The sequence below is a fragment of the Acomys russatus genome, chromosome 30 (genome assembly GCF_903995435.1).
Source record: "Acomys russatus chromosome 30, mAcoRus1.1, whole genome shotgun sequence".
Taxonomy (NCBI): Eukaryota; Metazoa; Chordata; class Mammalia; order Rodentia; family Muridae; genus Acomys; species Acomys russatus.
This window is the reverse complement of record NC_067166.1, coordinates 28,172,610-28,194,216: the sequence shown is the minus strand read 5'-3', so window position 1 is coordinate 28,194,216 and position 21,607 is coordinate 28,172,610.

Below are 21,607 nucleotides of genomic sequence, written 5' to 3'. Positions count from 1 at the left end.
ATGTAGAGTAATATCTTCAACACCAACAAAAACATCCACTTAGTCAAGTCCTTCTTATGTCTCAGTCTCATCAACGATGCCTATACCCACTGCCTTTCTGGCCTCTCCCCTACCTCTCTTCTTTCCATTTCTGGATTCTCATTTTTGCTTGAAATTTCAGGCATTCTATCACTATCTTCTGCTTTATTACAATTAATCCTGCTTCTTTATAATTCTCTCTGACTTTTCCGATCTTAGGTTAGGAATGATTTTCTCTGGAAATTCATTCTTCCAATTTTTCATTTAAGGACAAGTCCATTGTTACATCTGATCTGGGAAGTTTTTGTTTGTTTATTTCCTTTTGAGTAATCATAAATTCATTCACCTTTCCTTTTCACAAATCTTGTCTTTCCAACTAGTCAGTGGCAGAAAGGGACACTTTGGCTCAAGAACAGTGCCTGCCATAGAAAATAAGAGCACAATGATAATTGCAGAATAAATGAAGACAGATCATTTTCAAACCATTTGACTTAATAGTTAATGGAAGTCAACGAGTCTTTTACATAGACCTTTTATTTAATGGAGCTTTAATTATAGCATTTTAATTATAACATGTTTATGACTATTTCTTGTAAGTGCACATATAACTTATTAAAAAATAATAAATGTAAAAGGAAAGTCAAACATTGAAAGGTATCAACATCAGGTCTTTTGATCTCTTCTATGTGCCCACAAGTCGACATGTTCACAAGTTCATTTCCATAGACAATTTAATGATAACATATTAGTAATAAAGAAATAGGTAAAAGTGGAAAATACTGATTAAGACTAAAATGGTCATTTCTAGAAACTAAAATGCATCCTGATCATAGCCTCCCCTCCTCTCCTACAGTTCACTCATTCATATACCCCTACCTCCATTCTCTCCTCTCCTTCTCAGAGAAGGGGGAATTCCCCCTTGGGTACCAACCCACCTTGGACCATTAAGTCACTGCAGGACTACATACACTCCCTAACCCTGAGGCCAGACAAGGCAGCCAGTTAAGGGAATGGGATTCAAAGACAAGCATCAGAGTCAGGGCTCCAGTTCCAGTTGCTGGAGGATCCACATGAAGACCGAGCTGCTCATCTGCTACATATATGCACAGGTCCTAGGAACAGAAGCTCTTTGCTTGGTGCTTCCATCTCTATGAGCACTCATGGGCCCAGGTTAGTTGACTGTAGGTCTTCTTGTGGAGTCCTTGACCGCTCCAACTCCCTTAATCATTCCCTCAACTCTTTCTTATCATTCCCTGAGTGGTGTCTAATGTTTGGCTCTGGGTCTCTGCATCTGTTTCCATCAGCTGCTGGGTGAAGCCTCTCAGAGGCATAGCCGAGACATTAGTAGTGTTCAGAATTGGTTCTCTCTCATGGGATGGGTATCAAGTAGGGCCAGTCTATGGTTGGCCAGTCATTCATTCTTTTGTCTGCACATCTTTAGTCAGGACAAATTTTGGGTCAAAGGTTTTGGGGGGGGTTGGCATCCTTATCACTCCACTGGAAGTCCTTTCTTCCAGGAGGTGGCCACTTCAGGCTCTCTGTCTCAGCTTAGGTAGCCCCAATAGACTTTCTGTGGCCTCCCTGTCCCAGGTCTCTGGAACATTCCAGAGATGCCCTCACCACCTCTGAAAGCTAACCCTACATCTGACAGAGGGCTAATATCTAAAATATAAAGAACTCAAGAAATTAAACACCAACAAACCAAATAACTCAATTAAAAATGTGGTACAGAGTTCAACAGAGGAATCTCTAATGGCTGAGAAGCACTTAAAGAAATGTTCAACATCCTCAGCCTTCAGTGAAATGCAAATCAAAATGACTGAGATTCTGTCTTACACCAGCCAGAATGGCTAAGATAAAAAAACTCAAGCTGACAGCACGTGCTGGTGGGAATGTAGATCAAGGGGAACACTCCTCAATTGCTGGTGGGAGTGCTAACTCATCCGACCATTTTGGAACTCAATCTGGTGCTGTCTCAGAAAACTGAGACTAGATCTACCTCAAGACCCAGTTATACCACTCCTGGGCATATACCCAAAAGATGCTCCACCATACCAGAAGGACACTTGGTCAATTATGTTCACAGGAGCTTTATTTGTAATAACCAGAATCTGGAAACAACTTAGATGTCCCTCAACTAAAGAATGGATAAAGAAACTGTGATACATTTACATAATAGAATGCTATTCGCCTATTTTAAGAAATCATGGAATTTGCAGGCAAATTGATAGAACTAGAAAAGATCATGCTGTGTGAAGTAACACAGACCAGAAGACACACATGGTATGTACTCACTTATAAATGGATATTGGCCATAAATAAAGTGCAGGATAGCTATCCACAGACCCAAAGAATCTAAGTAACAAAGAGGGCCCCAGGGAGGATGCTTGCATCTTACTCGAAGGGGAAATAAAAAAGGTATTGGTGGTGGATGGAGAGAGGGAATTGAGGAGGAGAGGGGATGGGGATGGAAGCAGGATGGGGATTAGGAGTAGGGAGAGAGGGGGAGAAAGGGCCGGGTTAGAAAGGAAATGTTATTCCATAGGGAAAAAATGTCTTGGTGGTGTGAAATGTTTTATGCTTCACAACACAAAAGTTATGAGGAATCAATCAGTAGCCACAGTCTAACGGCATCAGCTCTCCAATGCAAGGGATGTCACTGGATGATGAATGAAGTGTCTCTTCAGAAACAGAAAGTTTAAAAAATAAAGAAAGAGGAAATGAAGAATTCAAACGTTAATATAGATCTGTCTCTCCCCTGGAATTTCCAAGAACACTTTTAAATGTAAAAGTTTTCACACTTAAATTCCATCATACTTTTATGTGAACGTGAACATACGGGGAAAAAAAGTAAAATCATCAAAAATTATTCAAACATATAGAGCTATACACTTAAAGAGATTAGGCATGGGCTCAGGAGTTTATGTTTCATCTAATACAAATTTGTTGAGTCCTTTACGAAATAAGTTCATCTCTCTGTTAAAGCACACTCTTTAATAATCAAAATTAAATGAGAGACATGTAAATGATAAGTCCTGTGCTACTCAACGTATCCTGGAGAGGGAAGTAGAGAAAAAAAAGCAGAGAGAACATGATCAAGGAGTTTAAAGGCAATAATAGTGCAGTGTGCCGAGTAGACATCTTGCAGTCTCCCTTCAGCCTCTCTCCAACCTATGCAATGATGCATGGAGTTCCTTAAAAGTGGTGGAGGGTGTCATTTTGTACCATTCTAACTGCTACACAAATCATCATTTGAGAGGTGACAGGTAGTACTTTACCCTAAGACTTAACAAGTTCTCAAGGAGAATTCTGTTAGAGAATAAATTTCGACAGAATTGAGAAGCTTAGAGTACTATGCCCTGAAGGGTGGGGCCAGAATAAAAATATAAGACTGACAACACCTTCACTGCTGTGCGTTTCCTCATGGAGCTGCCCTGGGGCCTGCGGGTGGGGAAGCAATTAGTGAAGACATTCAGTCACAAGTGCCACCAATCATAAAGGAACAACAACAACAAAAAATGCATAGTTATGTTGTTTCGTGTTGCAGATGGTTGAGAAAACTTTGTACATATCAAGACGGATGCTTATCCTCTAGCCAAGCACAAACAGGACCCAAGTGACAATAACACAGCGAGTGGCATTGGAAGGTAGCAGCCCTGCTTCTCCAGAAGCATGCATAGCATGTGGTAGCACTGTAAAATTTGCCAGCGTGGATGTCGTTTCCCTATCAGTCCCAGTTTCATTTCTCCATGTTTTAAGACTGTACTGTGGCAATAGGGTCTGACCATAATGTGGTGGAGGATAAACATCCTCGGATGTTTGCAGGTCTATGGGGGGCCACACTGGCCAACAACTTTTTAAAAATATATTTTATTAGTTTATTCATATTACATCTCAATTGTTATCCCATCCCTTGTATCCTCCCATTCCTGCCTCCCTCCCATTTCCCCTTGCTCCCCTCTTCTATGACTGTGGCTGAGGGAGACCTCCTCCCCCTATATATGCTCATAGGACAACTTTTAAAGAAGTACCCTATTCCTAGTATTGGGATTTTTGTTATTCTGTAGCCTTTGATATGGGCATTGCCGTCCTATTAAAAACTAACCGGTTGAACTCTTCCTATGTGTATGTATATGTACACGTGTTAGGAATCTTCTAAATGAATATATTACTAGACCTTTTGTAACTAGTCTTAGTTATCCCTCTCTCTATTCTTTCCTCCCCCTTCCCCTCCCTCTCCCACCACAATTTATCCATTCTTACATCATATTTCCCCCTTTTCCCTTCATACCATTGCATTCTGTCTCATCTCCTTTGAAAGTCCCCACCATTCTCCTTCGCAAATTTCCTGATGCTAGGAGTATTCCAAATGAAACACAAAGTATCTAAAGGTTCAGAGCTCACAGTCACATATAAGGGAAGCTATGTGACTCTTATCTTCCTGGGTCAGTTACCTCACTCAGAAAGATGGTTCCAGGGTTGTACTAGTTACCAATTTTTAATGTGATAAAACACCCTAACTAAAGTAGCTTATAGAAGAAAAGGGTTTGTAGGACCTATGGTTCCAAACTGATAAATTGTCATCATAGTAGAAAAGCAGGCAGCAGGCAGCAGTCATGGAGGCAGGAGCAGGAAGATGAAAGCCCACACCTTCAAACTCAAGTGTGAACCAGAAAACATGAACTAGAAACATCAGGAGAACTTAAACTCTCAAAATCTACCGCTGGTGACATCTCTTCTCCAGCAAGGCTGCTTCTCCCATAACTCCCCAAACAGCCCAACGGACTGGGAGCCATGTGTGCAAATACCAGACCTCTTGGGGTACGCCACTCATTTAAACCACTACATAATTAATCTGTTTACATATAAAATTAACAATTTTGTTTTTTAACTGCTGACAACTATTCCATTGTACAAATATACAATGCAATTCCACTATCCATTCAGTGAGTTGGATGGATATCTGGGCTACTTCTGTTTCCTGGGTATTGTGATTGCAGCATCAATGAACATAGGTGAGCCAATATCTCTGTAGTAGGATGTAAGTACCCAGGAGTGATACAGCTAATCATATGGTGTATCTGGTCCTAGCTTTTTGAGGAACCTCTACATGGATTTCCATAGTGGCCGAATAAGTTTGCACTCCTGCTGAGAGGAACTAATATTCCATTTCTTGAGGTAGATTTGGTTTTGCTTTTGTTGTTGGCCTGGCTGAAAAGCAAACAGAAATGAACGGTACCTATGAGCACCTAAGTCAGCTTTCTAAAAGCCTTTTTCCTGAGCAGGATCTGTTAAATAACAGCTATTTCTGAGGACTTGCACTGTGTGTCTTAAAGTGGCTGCTGGACTTTTGCCACCTTCTAGGGTAGTGCACAAGTGCTTTTTGCCTGTTTGACAGTCCAAGGCCCTTCTAAAGATTTTGAAAACCCAAGTGCTGTCAGCAATGACCCTCCCAGTTAGCATGGTGTCAAGAAATCAATATTAGACTGGACGAGGAAGGAGAAAAGTGCAAAGAAAGAAAGAAACAATAAGCACTGTAAAACCCAAGATCTGTGAACTCCAGCACACTGAAATGCAGTTCTTTATTGAGAGCTCTATTGGATGGCTTCTGTAAGGAGTTTCTTAATATTTAAGAGTATGTAAAGGGTAGAAAATCTCTACAATGCTCTGTGGAATTTAGGTCTCGCACCTATACACACATACATACACACCTGATGATCAAGACAACAATTGTACAAGGACACCAAAAATCATTTAGCTCCCACTTATGTTTCTACATAGAAGTTAATTTTTAAAGCACTTAACAGAATAAATTTTACCTGAGCATATCTTCTGGTGACAATATTCCTTTACTTCCCTCAAGAAAATATAGTTAAGAAGTATCTTGTAGGCTTTGGACTTTTTAAAACCTACTTTATTTGTTTTTGTTGTTTTTGTTGTTGTTGTTGTTGTTTTTAATGCTTATACCTGCTTTTTAACCCATCTACCTAGATAGGAGAGAAAAGAGGTTAATGGAAACAGGAGAAGTAGACCTTTTTAGATTCAGTTCCTTAGGGTGGTTTCCCAGGTGCAGTTGACAGAATTCCATCAAACCAACAAATCAGCAAAGGTCACTACAGTCACAGCCACTGGATCCCGGAGCAGCAGCTGGAACTGGAACCTCAAAGTGTTCTCTGGAGTGGTTCTCTATAGGAGCCTCTCGAAGTGGAGTAATCAACAGCCAAGACCAAAAAGCCCCTCCTCTTGTTTTGATCACATACATACATACATACATACATACATACATACATACATACATACTATATACATTCTCAGAGTCTGTACTAGCATGTTTCTCATTTACCAAAGACCACACTTCCGCAAGATGTAGTTTCTTTTCCAGTGGACAAACATCACCTGTTCTCTCACAAGTCTGTTTTCATGGGAAAACACCCCACACCCTCACATAATCTGTTTCACATCCCACACTTAGGATCAAAACCAAAGCACGTTTACACCCGCTACAGTATCTACTATCTACTATATAACAAAAGAATGTTGCTTGTAACTTAAAATGGGCATTCTCTGTTCTCTCTGACTATTTCAATATCGCTTTTACCCTTCCATTTATAGAAGCATATATGCATATCTTCTGTTCCTTTAGTCAGGGACAGTAAACGGCTTTACATTGCATCTTTTGGCTATGCTCATATGTGAAGTATAAACCTGTGGGAGCTTTAATCTTCATAAAAATTCCTCTTTATTAAGCATGCACCTGGGCAGTTTGCAGGGCCGAGTGCAGCAAGGATGGACATTTCTGCTCCCTAGACATCCCCATTGTAGTTTTCTGTCCTGCTTTCTCCCCCTTTCTTGGTGTTCTGCTTGAAAAAAAAAAACTGGTAGAAAACTAGTCTTCTTAACATAAAACATAGAAAAGGGAAACAGCATAGATCTCCTGTAGAGTAATCACGGCTTGCTCCAGGGCTATTTTTGAAAAGAATTTAAATTTTTATGATGTGAAACGTGGCAACTAAGATCTGCTGAGTTGCACACTATTCACATCTCCATAGCCAGACTGCAGAGGCTGGGGTTCTTGGGTCTGGGCTCAGAGCCGTTCTGGCTGGCTGCCATGCCAGGCAGAATAAACCAGAGAGGTGGGGCTTCCAGGCAGCCTTTCTGTCTCTGGACAAGTCTGCAGCTGAACATGAAAAGAGGATTTCTTGTGAAATGTCGTACTTAGTCACCAACCGTACTCTACAAAAAGCCACTTCTTAGTAACTCGAGGTGCCGCAGCACTAGGTGTTCTAGCTCCAATTCCCAGGGAACAAAAGACAAAGTGGAAATCACTACGTTTTCTATATTGTCTATAAAGTCCTGTTTTTGTGTGTGATGTAAAGGCATGACTTGGCAAACCCTCCAAAATGTCACTTCATTCTCTACCAATTTCTGCCTCCCACCGCTGACTGGTTTTGTTAGTGAAGGAGGTTCTATGCCTCTAGCAGCATTTGCATAAAGCAGATTATCTCCCTCAGGACTGACAGTAATAGTGCCTCCAAATGTGTGCCGTTACTACAGAGTAAAACTTTGGCAACATCTGAGCTGGTAAGGTAATAGAAATCACCAAACCAGGTCTTTAGGGTGCATCATATTCTAGTTGGAATTTGAATGATTTAATCTAATTGATCAAAATAATTCTCACTAGCTACCACTCAGTCTGGGCGACTTTTTGTTGTTGTTGTTGTTGTTGTTATCTATAAATGTAAAACAGTAAAGTAAAACAGATTACAGGAAATGGCAGATTGTAGGGAAATTAGGGAGTGTCACCAGAGTCTTCAAATGCATACCTCACAGCGATGTAGCAGAAACGGGCCGTGCACGCCCTTGCAGATGCTATGGATGGCGCCGAGATCCCTGAGTCTCTACTGGAAGGCGTGTTTCATATTTTATGCCTCTTTAGCTGTTGCAAAAGAGGAAACCCCCTAATGTGATGGAACAGATGAAGAGGAACTGATTGTTTTTGAAAAACAGTTTGGTTCTTGGATATGATTTACTCTTGTGAAACAAGAATTAATTTTGTGCCATTACTTTATTTTTCCTTAACCCAAAGGAAAGTAGAATAGACTTTGAACACTGAAACAAGTTATGCATCTATGTCTACCAGTGCTCCATGAAAGGCACACATAATCTATTGATAATTATTTTGTGTTCATATGTAATTCTCTTGACTGGAGGAAAGATGACCATAAACTCTAATTAAAATTCATACATTTTCCCCTCTTACCAAACTAATGTTTAAAATTGTATCTTACCACTTTCCCTTGGTGGGGAGGGCTGGTGGCACTCAGAGGAAGGGGAAGCAGGCTACCAGGATGAGACCTGATAGGTTGTGATCATATGGTTGGGGAGGAGGTCCCCTTCTGCCACAAATTGGATAATTTAAATCTTTTCCACAAGAATTCTCCACTCAAGACTGCATCAGCTGTCATGGCCATAGATTTAGAAAAATGTGTCCTAAAGTTTGAATGTTAACAAAGTTGTCACTTAAACAAAGACGGCATCACTGATGTATTCTGCAGTGTAAGTTTTTCTGAAATCAGGAGTTTTAACACAGATTTTCTTTTCTCTTGATGGATGATAAATTTTTTAATTATTAAAAAATGTCAAAAGGATTTTATGCAAATATTCTGTCATTGTATCTCAAACTTCCCCAAAATGCGATCTTTAACCTTTCATTAAAATGCATCTTAAATGCATGAGTATATTAACAGTAAAGGGGGGGCGGTTTCTCAAGGAAACAGCATATAGATATGGAAAGAGGTTTTCAAATTTGTCTCTTTAACAAAGCATAGAAAAAGAAATAAGTAAAATAAGGGAAGGGCATTTTTATTTTTGATGTATAAGCTCCTCAACCTACTGCCAAAGATATAAAATTCTATAAGATCTAATTTTCCTTTCTTAAATCTCTACTATTCTTTGACTTAGAAAAAAAGCTCTTTCTTTCTCTCACCAAGCAGCTATCAGTTACCAATGCCCCTCAGCCAGGGGTTGAGTTTCATGCTAACCTCCCCCTTCCATGCTGGGACTGTTGTCTGGCTTGAGCTTGTGTGGGCACTGTGCACACTGTTCCAACTGCAGAGTTCATATATTCATGTATTACAGAGCTCCTATATACAGCTATACTTTTGGGATTAGAACATTGTTTCTTTGTAATCATCCACTTCCTGTGGCTCATATGGTCTTTCTGTCCCCACTTCTGAAGTAGTCCCAGAACTGTGGGAATAGATGAGAAACAGATGTTTCGCTTAGGAATGATTATTTCAGAGAATCTTATTTCTCTGCACCTTAGCCAATTGTGTTTCTCTGAGTTCATCACCGTCTTTTGTGAATAGAAGTTTTTCCATGAGGGCTGAAAAAAAAAAAAACACTAATCAATATGTTAATATAGATCTATAAGCTAGTTGAGGTTAACAAAAAAGTTATTAGCAATCAGTTTAATACTATGTCCATTTAGCAGAATAGTAGTAATAGGTTCTCCCACCAACAGTTCTTGGCTTGAGTGCGGTAACTCAGACCCAGAAAGGAAAACTCAAGGTTTTTTTTTTTTTCAACATTTGTAAATATTAGCTTTGAGTCTTCAGGTATGAATGCTTCATCTGATATATCCAGTAAAGACTAGAAATTGGTAATGGTCCATGACGAGGGACTTTCAAGATAAGAAAGACAGAATGCAGTGGAATAAAACCTTAAAGGGATTAATGTAAGAAGAAGGTTAACTTGGGGCCCGGTATAGGAAGGCAGGTTGGACAGAGTAGAAACAACTCTAAAAATCATTCAAAAGGTCATATGGAAACCTCTCTACAGATATATAAATAGGTGATTAGATGGATGGTAGACATACATACATATATATATATAGTATATATACATAGATATATATGGAGAGAAATGATAGAGATGATAAATAGATATATAATACATAGAAAGAGTTAAGGAAAATGAGATGGTAATGCCTTCACTAAACACTACAGGTTGACGAATAAAAATCCCACGAGAGAAACAAGTTACCTCTTTTGGAGCTATAATCAGTGTTGTCCCATAGAACCTCAAATGTTTCAGGATATTGCCAAGGCTCTCAGTTACCTCCCAAGAACTGGATGGTTAGATTTTACTGCTAAAGATATTATAATCATAGAATGTTGAGTTCCAAAACTGGTCTTGAAAGTTTCGTCCCGGTTAGCAAGGTTTCTTAGGGTTAGGAGGTGCTATGTATGTTACTTGAAGAGAAAAGAAGTCATCAGCCTTACCAAGCTATGAACCCCATGAACAACACTGATAATTGGCCTGGCAAAGCACACTTTCTTGTGCACTAGTGACATGAACAACATGTAAGTAGCAAAGCATTTCCTGATTGAATCTAAGCCCTGCTCCATCACATGGCTGTTGTTTTATAAATAAGAAGCAGTACAGTAGTGATTTATATTTTGAGGCAATGAATACTAAGTATGTAGTTTTAATGCTTTTAAATGATTAGTTTTAAGACTGATCTATTGCTGTACATTTTTAGTATTAATTTAAGCAGTTTACCTATAGAATAAGACCAATTAATGTCTCTCCCTGGGAGTTTACTAATATTTAACTTAGTCCCATTAGTAAAGAACATAAAAATTTAAATTTCTGGCAAACATTTCTATATACTTAAAATATTTAAATAAGTTATATTACTTACCTCAGAGAATATTCACCATTTATATAAACATTCCAAAATATTTTCGCATAGTTTTTTGTATTTTTTATAATTTTTAAATATAGTTCAATAAAAATTATAGAATTTTAAGCTATAGTCCTCATTTTAATTAAAATTTTAATCTTATAAAATTATAAATTTTAAACTACAATCTGCAACCATTACATTTTTGTATAATATATATTTTAAAAATATGATTAGGACAGTTTAATCTTAGCCTATACTTTCTGCTTTCATTTTATTGTGATTTTAAAGTCAACACAGTATTATAATTTGAATGTATTAGGTAGGTTTGTATAATGTTTATATTTACTCTTCTGTTTATCTTTGTTCTAAATAAATCACATAAATTTTGTTTTATTGACAGATATCATTCAATGACTGTTAACTATTAATGGAAATAGTTAGTGTTTTACTTAATTACAAGGTGGTTTCTATAGTATCTGAGAGTTTCCTTTATTTTCTGAGTCAAATAAATATGTAAATGATTGTTTTGTAAATAGATCATCATATGAATTCTATTTTTAGTTGTACTCATATTTTTGTATATTTAGAAATTATTTACTACTCATTAGATGGTTATCTATTCTTAGCAAGCCTGGCTCCCTGAGTTCAATTCCAAGGACTAATATGGTAGAAAGAAGAGACTCTTGCAAGTTGACCTCTGACAACCTCAGCCTGCTGTGGCATGCACACGCGCGAACACACACACACACACACACACTCAAAATACATAAATGTAATATATTTTTATTGCTCAACTTTTATGTTGAGTGTAGTGTATTTATTAAAAATATGACCCACTATGTGGTACTTTTAGAAAAGTGTCACACTATCCAAAAACACTTCAAGAATTTAAGTCAGAATAAAATGAAGAATTGTACCTTCTATCTAGATGTCGAGCAAATATGAACAAAGCAAAAGAAAACAAAGCCCCAGAAAATTCAAAACCAGAAAACAAGTTGCAAACTATTAATCACACAAATAAAATATACTTATTTTCTCACGCATAACCATGAATGCCACTAATCTGTAGTCTTCCAGTTTGTGTCAAAGTCCTGTAAATATATTATCCAAAGACAGATCAGCAAGAGCAAAGCAGAGTTCAGTTAGCGCATGCAGCACACACACGGAGAGTGCTAAGGAGGGGCAGGGAGATTTAGAACAGGAATGAACCAGCACATCACCTTTTAGAGAACGAAAGGGAAGTTTTAACTTCCGAGGAAGCACACTGTGAGAATGCAACTGTACTGGAAACAAACCGAGACACCTTGCTTCGTAACCACCCATCAGAGCACCAACTGTCCAACTTCTTCTTCACAATGGTTTACTTGCTTTTCTTGTTGCTATGACAAAATTCCTGACCGGAACCACTTAGGAGAGAAACAGTTTATTTTAGTTCACAGTTCACAGTTCGGCCCATCATGGCAGAGTAGCCAAGGCAGCATGAATATGAAGCAGCTGGTGGCATAACTTCTGCAGTCAGAGGGAAGATCTAGTAATGCATGCTGGGGCTCACCTACCCTGCTCCACTTACACAGTCCAGGAACCCCATGAGGAGAAGGTACCTTAGTGGTTGCCTTTCCCACCTCAACAAATACAATCAAGATAACCCTCCACAGGGTTATCTTACCCGCCTCCCAGGTTATCCAGATTCTGTCAAGGTAACAATTATCACTAAAAACCAGGATGACCAATGAAATTCTCCTAGAACACAGATTCATGGGCCAGTTCACATTTCTGCAAAGCTTCTACTTTCAGTAAGATAAAATTCCTAAAAGCCTTCTTCCAGCAACTGTTCTCAGCTCAAAATAATCCACACCACAAGAAGGTGTAGGTTGAACATTTCATCCTTTACAAGCCTCCAAGGGAGGATTTGCTCCCATGTTCCATAAGACTACTGACAAGACTCAGGTCCTCCGAAATAGATGCCCTCAGCATCTACTGGCACTTGCTTTCCTTGGTTCTTAGACCCCTCCTTCCATTCCCTTTGAAAGCAGTACTGAGGAAACAAAGTCTCACACTCACGTCTCTTTGGCTTGAAGAAAAGTCTTGCAGGATCCCAGGTGGCTAGATAAACCTGCTGTCCAAGAGGCACCTTCCCTGGGAAGAATAACATAGTCACAGTTCTACTCAGCAGGACTGAGACATTTGAGGAGATGTCTTTTTGAGCTCATAACATTTTTATTAAAAATAAAAACTTGAGTGGAGAGTCGGGTCTGACTTTCACGCGAACTCTGGTGCCCCATATTTGGCCACTTCCCCTGGATGGGAAGGCCTGGTGGCACTCAGAGGAAGGACAGCAGGTTACCAAGAAGAGACTTGATACCCTATGAGCATATACAGAGGGAGGTGGTCCCCTCAGTCAGAGTCATAGGGGAGGGGAGTAAGGGGAAAATGGGAGGGATGTAGGAATGGGAAGATACAACGGATGGGATAACCATTGAGATGTAATATGAATAAATTAATAAAATATATTTTAAAAAATTAAAAATAAATAAAAATAACAACTTGGGAGAGCATATTTATTTGATCATAGATGGGTTATATTAGACATTTAAAAAAAAATCACATCAGCAAGCATTGAGCTACTTTTAAAAGTTGCCATTATAAGGGAAAAAAGAGGTACAAGTAAAGAAACCTGTGTCAGAATATTCTCCACAGTTGAGTGGAGAGTGTGATATGACTTTCTCACGTACTCTGGTGCCTCACATTTGACCATGTCTCCTGGAGGGGGAGACCTGGTGGCACTCAGAGGAAGGACAGCAGGTAGCCAAGAAGAGACTTGATACCCTATGAGAATATATAGGGGGAGGTAATCCCCCTCAGGAACAGTCATGGGGAGGGGAATAATGGGAAAATGGGGGGGGAGGAATGGGAGGATACAAGGGATGGGATAAACATTGAGATGTAACAAGAATAAATTAATAAAAAAAAAAAAAAGAAACCTGTGATGTTCCCAGTACTGGGCACATCACAGGTTGAGGGAGAGGCCAGTTAAGGCTGTGGAAAGAACCTTTGCCGTGGCTCCAAAACGGTGTCACTGACTGGAGGAAGGTGGGACACTGTGGAAAGAAGGACAGGAGATGGCTTTGGGTACTGACTTATTGCTGTTTCACCACCGGCACCTGGTAGAGTACTTGTCAAGTAATAAGTAATGCAGTTTCCCATTCTAGTCACCCCCATGTATCTCCTATGGCACTGCAGTGAAAAAGCACCCCTGTTTTGTTTGGAAATACTGTTTGAGCAAAATCGGAGGCTCAATCTTTGAGTGCTGTATGTGGGGGTGAAGGACGGTCTAGCGAGTCTCAACAAGTTGGATTTATCCTCTGCCCTTGTCAACGGAGACCTTCTCCTCTCCTCCCTTTTATTAGCTTCATCCTAGAAGGCTGCACCACCCTGAAGAAATAGACAAAGAGAAGATGTTGTATCCCCCATGTCTGGAGTGCTGCATAAAAAGAGTATATTGTGCCCCTTCAATTACTCTGTCCTCTTCTTTTCCAGAGATTTGCTCCTGAATTATTCTTATGTACTGAATATTTTTTTCTTATCGGCTTTTAAAAAGTATAGGTTCTGACAATGTGTTCAATTTTGGTAATAGATTTTCAGTTGGTACTGTCTGTTTATGTCAAATTGAATTGTCAAAACCTTTAGAAGATTGCTTCTCATTCTTTTGCTCTGGTATTGATAGACAACATCCCATATGTATATGTATGTATGCATGTATGTATGTATGTATGTATATGTGTGTATGTATGTATGTATGTATGTATGTATGTATATGTGTGTATGCCCAATGTAGGAACACTAGAAATTATATTGAAGCCTCTGTTATTCTCAAAACCATTTCTGTGGGTTAAAATATCATCAGGTTCTATAGAAAGTTTTTTTTCTAGGATATTTTATGTTCACTTCTCCTCTATGAATTTCTTTTTTATTTTTACACTGAAATATTCTAGCCTGGATTTCTCTATTAATCTTCAGGCCAAGGTTCCCCTCTAAGCTTACTGGTTTCTAATGGTATTCACACCAGTTTCAATCTGTCATCATAAAAACTGTTCTTAAAATTTATTTGGCTTATTTGGTTAATGTGCTCTGTCTCCTGGCACCCAAGAAAGTCACCAACATCAAGTCCCTAGGAGTTGGAGATACAGGTGGGGTAAGCCATCCAACATGGGTGCAGGGTACATACTACAAGGGTTTTATATCACCAATTAATTTGTATTTGTAATTAATTTGTGATTAGTATGTGTTATTTAGATTAGTCTGTACATTGTTTTTCTCTAATTTCTTCTATTCCTTCCAAACCAAATTTGGGTTTATTGTCTTTTTTTTTTTTTTTTTTTTTTTTTAAGTTCTAGATAGAAGGTTTTTATAAGTTCATAGGTGGGAGGTTTTAGGGAGTAACAAAGTTCCCAATTTAGCAGGAGTGGTTCCAGGAAATGAGTATTGTAAAAGATATGATTGTTAGTCTGGAGCTTTAAGGAAAGAATTTACAGTGGAAACTGGCCTCAGTAGAGAGAACAGGAGTGACTGGTCTGTCAATTGGCCCAACCAACATCCAGCTCCCTCTTCTCAGCCTTGTGGGAAAATCAAGCTTTTAGGCAGAGGTGCTCATTTACAACCTAACAAAGCCAGAAGTGAGACTTCTGCGGCATTTGTGGCCTCCACCGAGGACATTTTCAGGGTGCCTCCGTGCTGCTTTGAGGCTCCTGCCTTGCCTGATCAGTTTCTATCTCTTATTTTCATCATTCTTTCCAAGAGGACTTCTCTGAAGAAGTAACCAGAAAAGCACCAAAGAACCAGGCCAGAGATCATTCATCTTTGTACAATGGCTCCTGACAACACCCTTTCTTCTTTTAAATCTTCTAATGTCCCTCATTCACTTCATGAGCTGGCCTTAATTATACATGTTTAACTCTTTGTTCTTCTAGTGGATCTTATTCCCCCATAATATGTTTTGGTTAATTTTAAATTAGCATACAAAGTAGTGGCTTAGCAGTATGTTTTCATATGTACCTTGTTTTCTTATCTTGTTTCCTCTCTTCCCTTCCATATACTGGTTTCCTTTCTCTGCAACTTTCTTCTTGAATGTCACATATATTTGATTATTCCCTTCTCTTGTCCCTTGAGACCTTTATTTCCTTTTCATGGTCATTTTCTAGTTTCATTACCAACACACACACACACACACACACACACACAGAGAGAGAGAGAGAGAGAGAGAGAGAGAGTGGGGGAGGGGGAGATTATAATCTATATCTGGCAGAAAACATGCAATAGTTCTCTTTCTGAGACTATGTTATTTTATATAACTATCATTTCCAGTTTTATTCATCTTTCTGAAAATGTCATGATTAATGCTTTTCTTCAAATCTGAATTAAATTCCATTGTGCTGTATGTGATATATTGTCTTCATCCATTCATTTGTTGATACTTTAACTATTGCAAATGGTGTGGACATAAATGTCGATCTGAAAATGTCTCTGCAGAAGAACTTGGAGTCCTTTGGGTTCCTGCCCAGGGTGGCATAAGTGGGTCACAGGGCAGGGAACTCACTATGGGGTTTCTCAGGGAACTAAGAATAGGGCTCCTCTGTCATGTTTCCTTTGATTTGATTGCTTCTTCTCTCTTCTTTCCACCTGGGACAGCACTAAATGTACAATAAAAGCATAAAAGTGACGTGTTATTTATGAAGTGACAACAACTAAGTTACTTCCAGATGACCCAGTTTGATATTTCATTGCAAATTAAAATTTGAATATAAAAACAAAAACATATACATTTAAACACTAAAACTGTAGAAAACATAAAACAAAAAAGCTAAATCGCTCCATAAATCCTCATTTCTCACACTGAGTTATCACTGTACTTCCTCGGAAGTTAAATGAAAACATTTTTATTTATTTTTATGCCATACCAACAACTACTTTTTTTCAATAATTTCTTGACCAAAATTGTAGGAATCACATTATCCATACTGTTCCATATATTTTTTATGTTTATATTTCACAGTTATTTCTTATTTTATTTGACAGTTTTCCCATAGTACCACTAGACGTATTCATAATCTTTGTATTCCTCCTCTTCCTTGTTTGATAGAGATGATACAGGATGTTGCCCAAACTTATTCTGTTTTAAAGACTGTTTAACTCTTATCCCTTAACCTCACCCAATAAAGCCTTTAAAACTTAGAAACACTGTTTTCAGGTTTTCTTTTTTTTTTTTTTTTTTGCTTTGTTTTTTGCTTTGTTTTTGCAATTGTAAGCAAGCTAGCCATCAAATAAAATATAAAAATAATTTTTTCAGCAAAATTGAGTCTTCACAGTGCCTACCATTCAGACAAACTTGTCTGCATTTTTAATGTTAAGCATCTGAGTACATCTCGCATCTCTACCAGTCAGGAATTTATATATCAAAAGAGTAGTAACAAGAGAGTAAAGAGGCTCTCAATTTCACTCCTGGCTAACAATAAGTGAATTAAGTTTCAGTAAAAGTTTACTTTGATAAGGTAAATAAATAACATTGCATTGAACTTGCTAGCAAAAAAGAATGAACATGGTCAATGTTTCTACGTATTTTATGACAAAATTTTTACTAGCAACTCTACTGTGCCTAGGGTTGGATAAGCCAGGGAAGACTCTTCCTTCTAGCAGAGTGTTATCAACAAGGGCACAAAACAAATACAAAGACCTCAGGGTATGGTGGCTGAGGCTGTAGCTAAGTGACACAGCACCTGACCAGCATTTTCAAGGCCCTCAGATCAATTCCCAGTGTCACACAGAACAAAGAACAAAGCCTGGGGGCAAAAATGCACTTGTTGAGGGAACCTGAAGGTAACCTGCGTGGCATTAAGTACTACGAAAGAGCAGAAGAGAAAGTAGTATACATGAAAGTCAGGTGCGCTGTTCAGTACTTTGTACATCACTTTAAATGGTTTACCTTTTCCCCCCAAATGAGAGGGTGAAACATCACCAGGATTTAGAATGGCAACAGACCTAATTCCATTTCCATTTTAGTAAGCTTGTCTGATGTTCTGAGGTTCTCTTGAAAGCGCACCAGCTAGCGGAGAGTTTGCTAACAGACACGGTTATGGAAAAAGAGGTGCAGGAAAGGATGGTTAACCCTAAACAACCTGAGGAAACAAGCCTGTGGATAAGAAGAAGAAACTTACCGAGGTCAGAAAAGTTCAACACTGGAGTAGAGTTGGAGCATTAGAGAAGAGAGGAGAATGAAAGCTCCTGGACTGTGGCTAGCATTTTTGAGACTTCCATAATAAAAGAGACACAATTATTGGTGACAAATCTGGGAGAAGACAGCTGAGACTGGACAAAATCAGAGGCATCGAGGGAGGAGAGGTTGAGGAACAAAGACGGCAGGGTGGCAAAGCGCTGACTTACATGGACATGGACAGCCACCTTCGTTATGATCAGAAAGAACTCAGTGTGCTCGTGAGCTAAAGTGTGCTATGAATGAAGAAAGAGACTCAGCTACCATAAAGAAAGGGAAATATTTCAGTAGTACAGTCTGAAACACTCATTAAATATTTGAGCAATTATTTTTGAGACTTCCTTTATACCTCAGGTAGGTGTAGAACACATAAGGAAAAGGTTGGTGCTTAGCACAGTTTAGGGTCATGGTTAGAAGCATGAATTCCTGGAGCCAGCCATCCTGGACTCAAATATCGGCTGCTGTTTATCAGTAAAGTGACCTCAAAAGAGAGGTAGCTCAATGTTTTATCTCATTTGTAAATTAGAGAGGATGGAAGTAGCCCCATCCATCACAAGGTTGCTCTGAGTCGTGAGATAATATATGCAAAGTACTGTGTAAGTCTTTGCCGTTAATAATGTCGCCTTCTTCACTTGTGTATCATAGGGCACATCAAGGAAATAGTCATCACGTGCATTGCAAGTTTGCTGAGCAAAAGTTTTCAGAGAGCAGTCACTCAAGGCCTTTACATAGCAATTCTATTGCTACACGTTTATCTTTCACCTATACCGAGCCTTTTGTAAAATGACATATATACAAATTAGTCTTCATACATAATTTATAATATAAAATAGTTTAGGGAAATTGTGCATGATTTAAGTGAATCCCGAAAAGTTTTTTAAAGGAATGATTTAGCTCCCTAGGTGTTAATGGAAAAATTTCTCAGAATATACTATTGAGTGAACAGAACGGTTCATGATCATGTGTATACTTTACTGCACTTGACACAGACATATGTATTTTCCTCTGTGTGCTTGTAAATGAATATAGCGTGTGTGACACATTCCACAGGAAGATCCTACTAGCTTCGCCAACGGAAAATCAGATGACAGGGATAAATAAGCATTTATCCACCACCCAAACCACAAGAATGTTAGAACTAAAGCTACAAATGATTAAATGCATATCCTACTTTATAACTCATGTTTATTAGCTACATTCAGTCCGTACATCTGTAAGTGCATAACATTATATTGAGTTTTAAAAGTGTAAAGTCCAACATGAAACTGCACAGCTTGTGTTCCAAAGGCTGCTCTAACTGAATGGTGCAGAGATGCATATATTTTGGGTTAAAGTGTGTGTGTGTGTGTGTGTGTGTGTGTGTGTGTGTGTGTGTTTGAGTGTGTTTACAAGGTTTATTGTAATAAAGTTCATAAAAAGGAAAGCCTTAACTCTTGAAAGTTTATATACTGTTTTTTTTTTTAAATATTTTGTGCTATGCCTATGTTTAAAAATGAAGGCTTTGGACTTAAACCTAGATATTAAGACTTCAATTTTATGTTAAATACAAATCATTTCAGGAAATATTTCTATTTTTACCTTTATTGGTACATAACCTTTTATTTATTATTTCACAATTCCATACACACACACACACACACACACACACACACACACACACAATGTGCTTTGAGCACTTTTATTCCCATCATTTTTTATTCCTCCTATTCACCTTTTATCAATTCTTTCTTCAAGTCACCCTTAAATTGTGTGTGTGTGTGTGTGTGTGTGTGTGTGTGTGTGTGACAGTATTTAATTAGAGTTATATATGATCATGAATGGAGTTATTTCTTGAGCAGGCACAATTTACCAGTGTCTGCACCACTGGGAGATATGACATTCCTTCCTCACCGAGTGTGGGAATCAACTGTAAGCAGTGGCAGAATGAATGAGGAATACAAGCACTATCCTAGGATGCTTCTGTATTCACCAAGAGGAAGACGCTGTCTGCAAACGGAAAATACTCTGTCACCAGTGCAAACCAAGATCATCAAGGGTTCTAATGAGGCTGTGGTATTGACAACCTTATTTCTAGTGGAGACACTGAGATAGGAAGTAAATCTTACTATATATTTAGTTTATTCAAGCTCTCTTTGGAAAAGATGAAAGGATCATTATCTATACACTGTGCACACGGTGCACTTCAAACAAGAAAATAAGTCTCAAAGTTATCCTTTACATCAACGCCAAAATCACACACCTTTCTGACCTTATTTCAATGATTTCTAGTGGCATTGCCGCTAAAATGTTCTCCTTATTTAAATCTAAATTTAGCGTGTGACCAGGCAGCTCAAGACAAGGCAATAAAATACTAGTAACCGATGCTATGATCTATGGTTCTATGGTTGCTGATGAGACTGTAGGAGGTTAGTGTTTCCAAAATGTCTTAAGGCCATGACACACATGGAAAAGAAAATAGTGCCGGGGAAGGGGAGACTGGGGTTCTGGGAAAGGACATTGAGAATTACCTGCAAAAAGAAGCTGGCCTTTCTTTGCTCGGTCGCTCTCTCTCTCTTACCCTGAATCCCGGTTCAATGCTGGAAGAGCAGGCACTGTTTCTATGCCACAGGCTATAGCTGGTGTGTGACCAGAGACTGTTTTCCAATCCTGAGCCAAAATATAAAATTAACTTGAAAATGACTTTCTGTTTCCATTTGTTTGCTCACAAGTTACAAAGCACTGATAGATCTTTGAGGAAAATGAAATGAGTCGGCTCAACGTCGTTCCACGGTGAAGAATAGCTGCTTTGTGGAGCAGATATTTCTGAGAACCCTCTAACCTCAGCCCTCCCTGCTGCGCCCCACCTTCCCTCTGAAGTCTTGCAAAGAGGAAAGTGCTGGCTTGAGGAAGGCCAAGGCCGTGCCACACACAGGCTAGGGACCAAATGGAGGTTATTTCCATGCTACGTTCATTCAGTGTATTCCAAAGGCGTACACTGAATTTCAAGCAACCCACGGAGTCTGACTTTCTCCAGAGTAGGGCATTGTGGTCTGGAAAGCCCTGGAGACCCACCCACCCCAGTATTACGGAGACTGAAGGTTCACTCTGGGACAGGCGCACAAAACTAGTACAACTAAATAGACTTCGGCTACCCAAATACAAATGCCATGCCATGAATATGGACAGTACTCCCCCAAGGAGCCATGTATTAAAAGTCTTCCTACTTGGAAAGCCTCTGTTGGAAGGCAAAATCGAAAGGCATCTTTAAGCGGAAAATGATGAGCCAGTGGAGGAGGGCTAGGACCACAGCCCCTTGCCTTCTGCTTCTGGCCTCATACAGTAAGTTATTTGTTCCATCACATACTCCCAGTATGATGCACCACCCTTAGCAGGGCCACAAGGCCATGGAACCATTTAATCTTGATCTGGAACTTCAGACCCATAAACTGAAATCAACCCTTTCTCTTTATAAGTTAACTGTGTGCTTTAATTTCAATAAAATATCCCCCCATTGGGTCACATGTTTGGATTCTCGGTCCCCGTTGATGCACTGTTGTGGAAAGTTGTGGAAACCTCAGGTGACTGAGCTTCAAGAAAAAAACGGGTTGTTTGGATGGAGCGCTTGAGATTTTAGAAGCTGGAGCACCCAGCTTTTT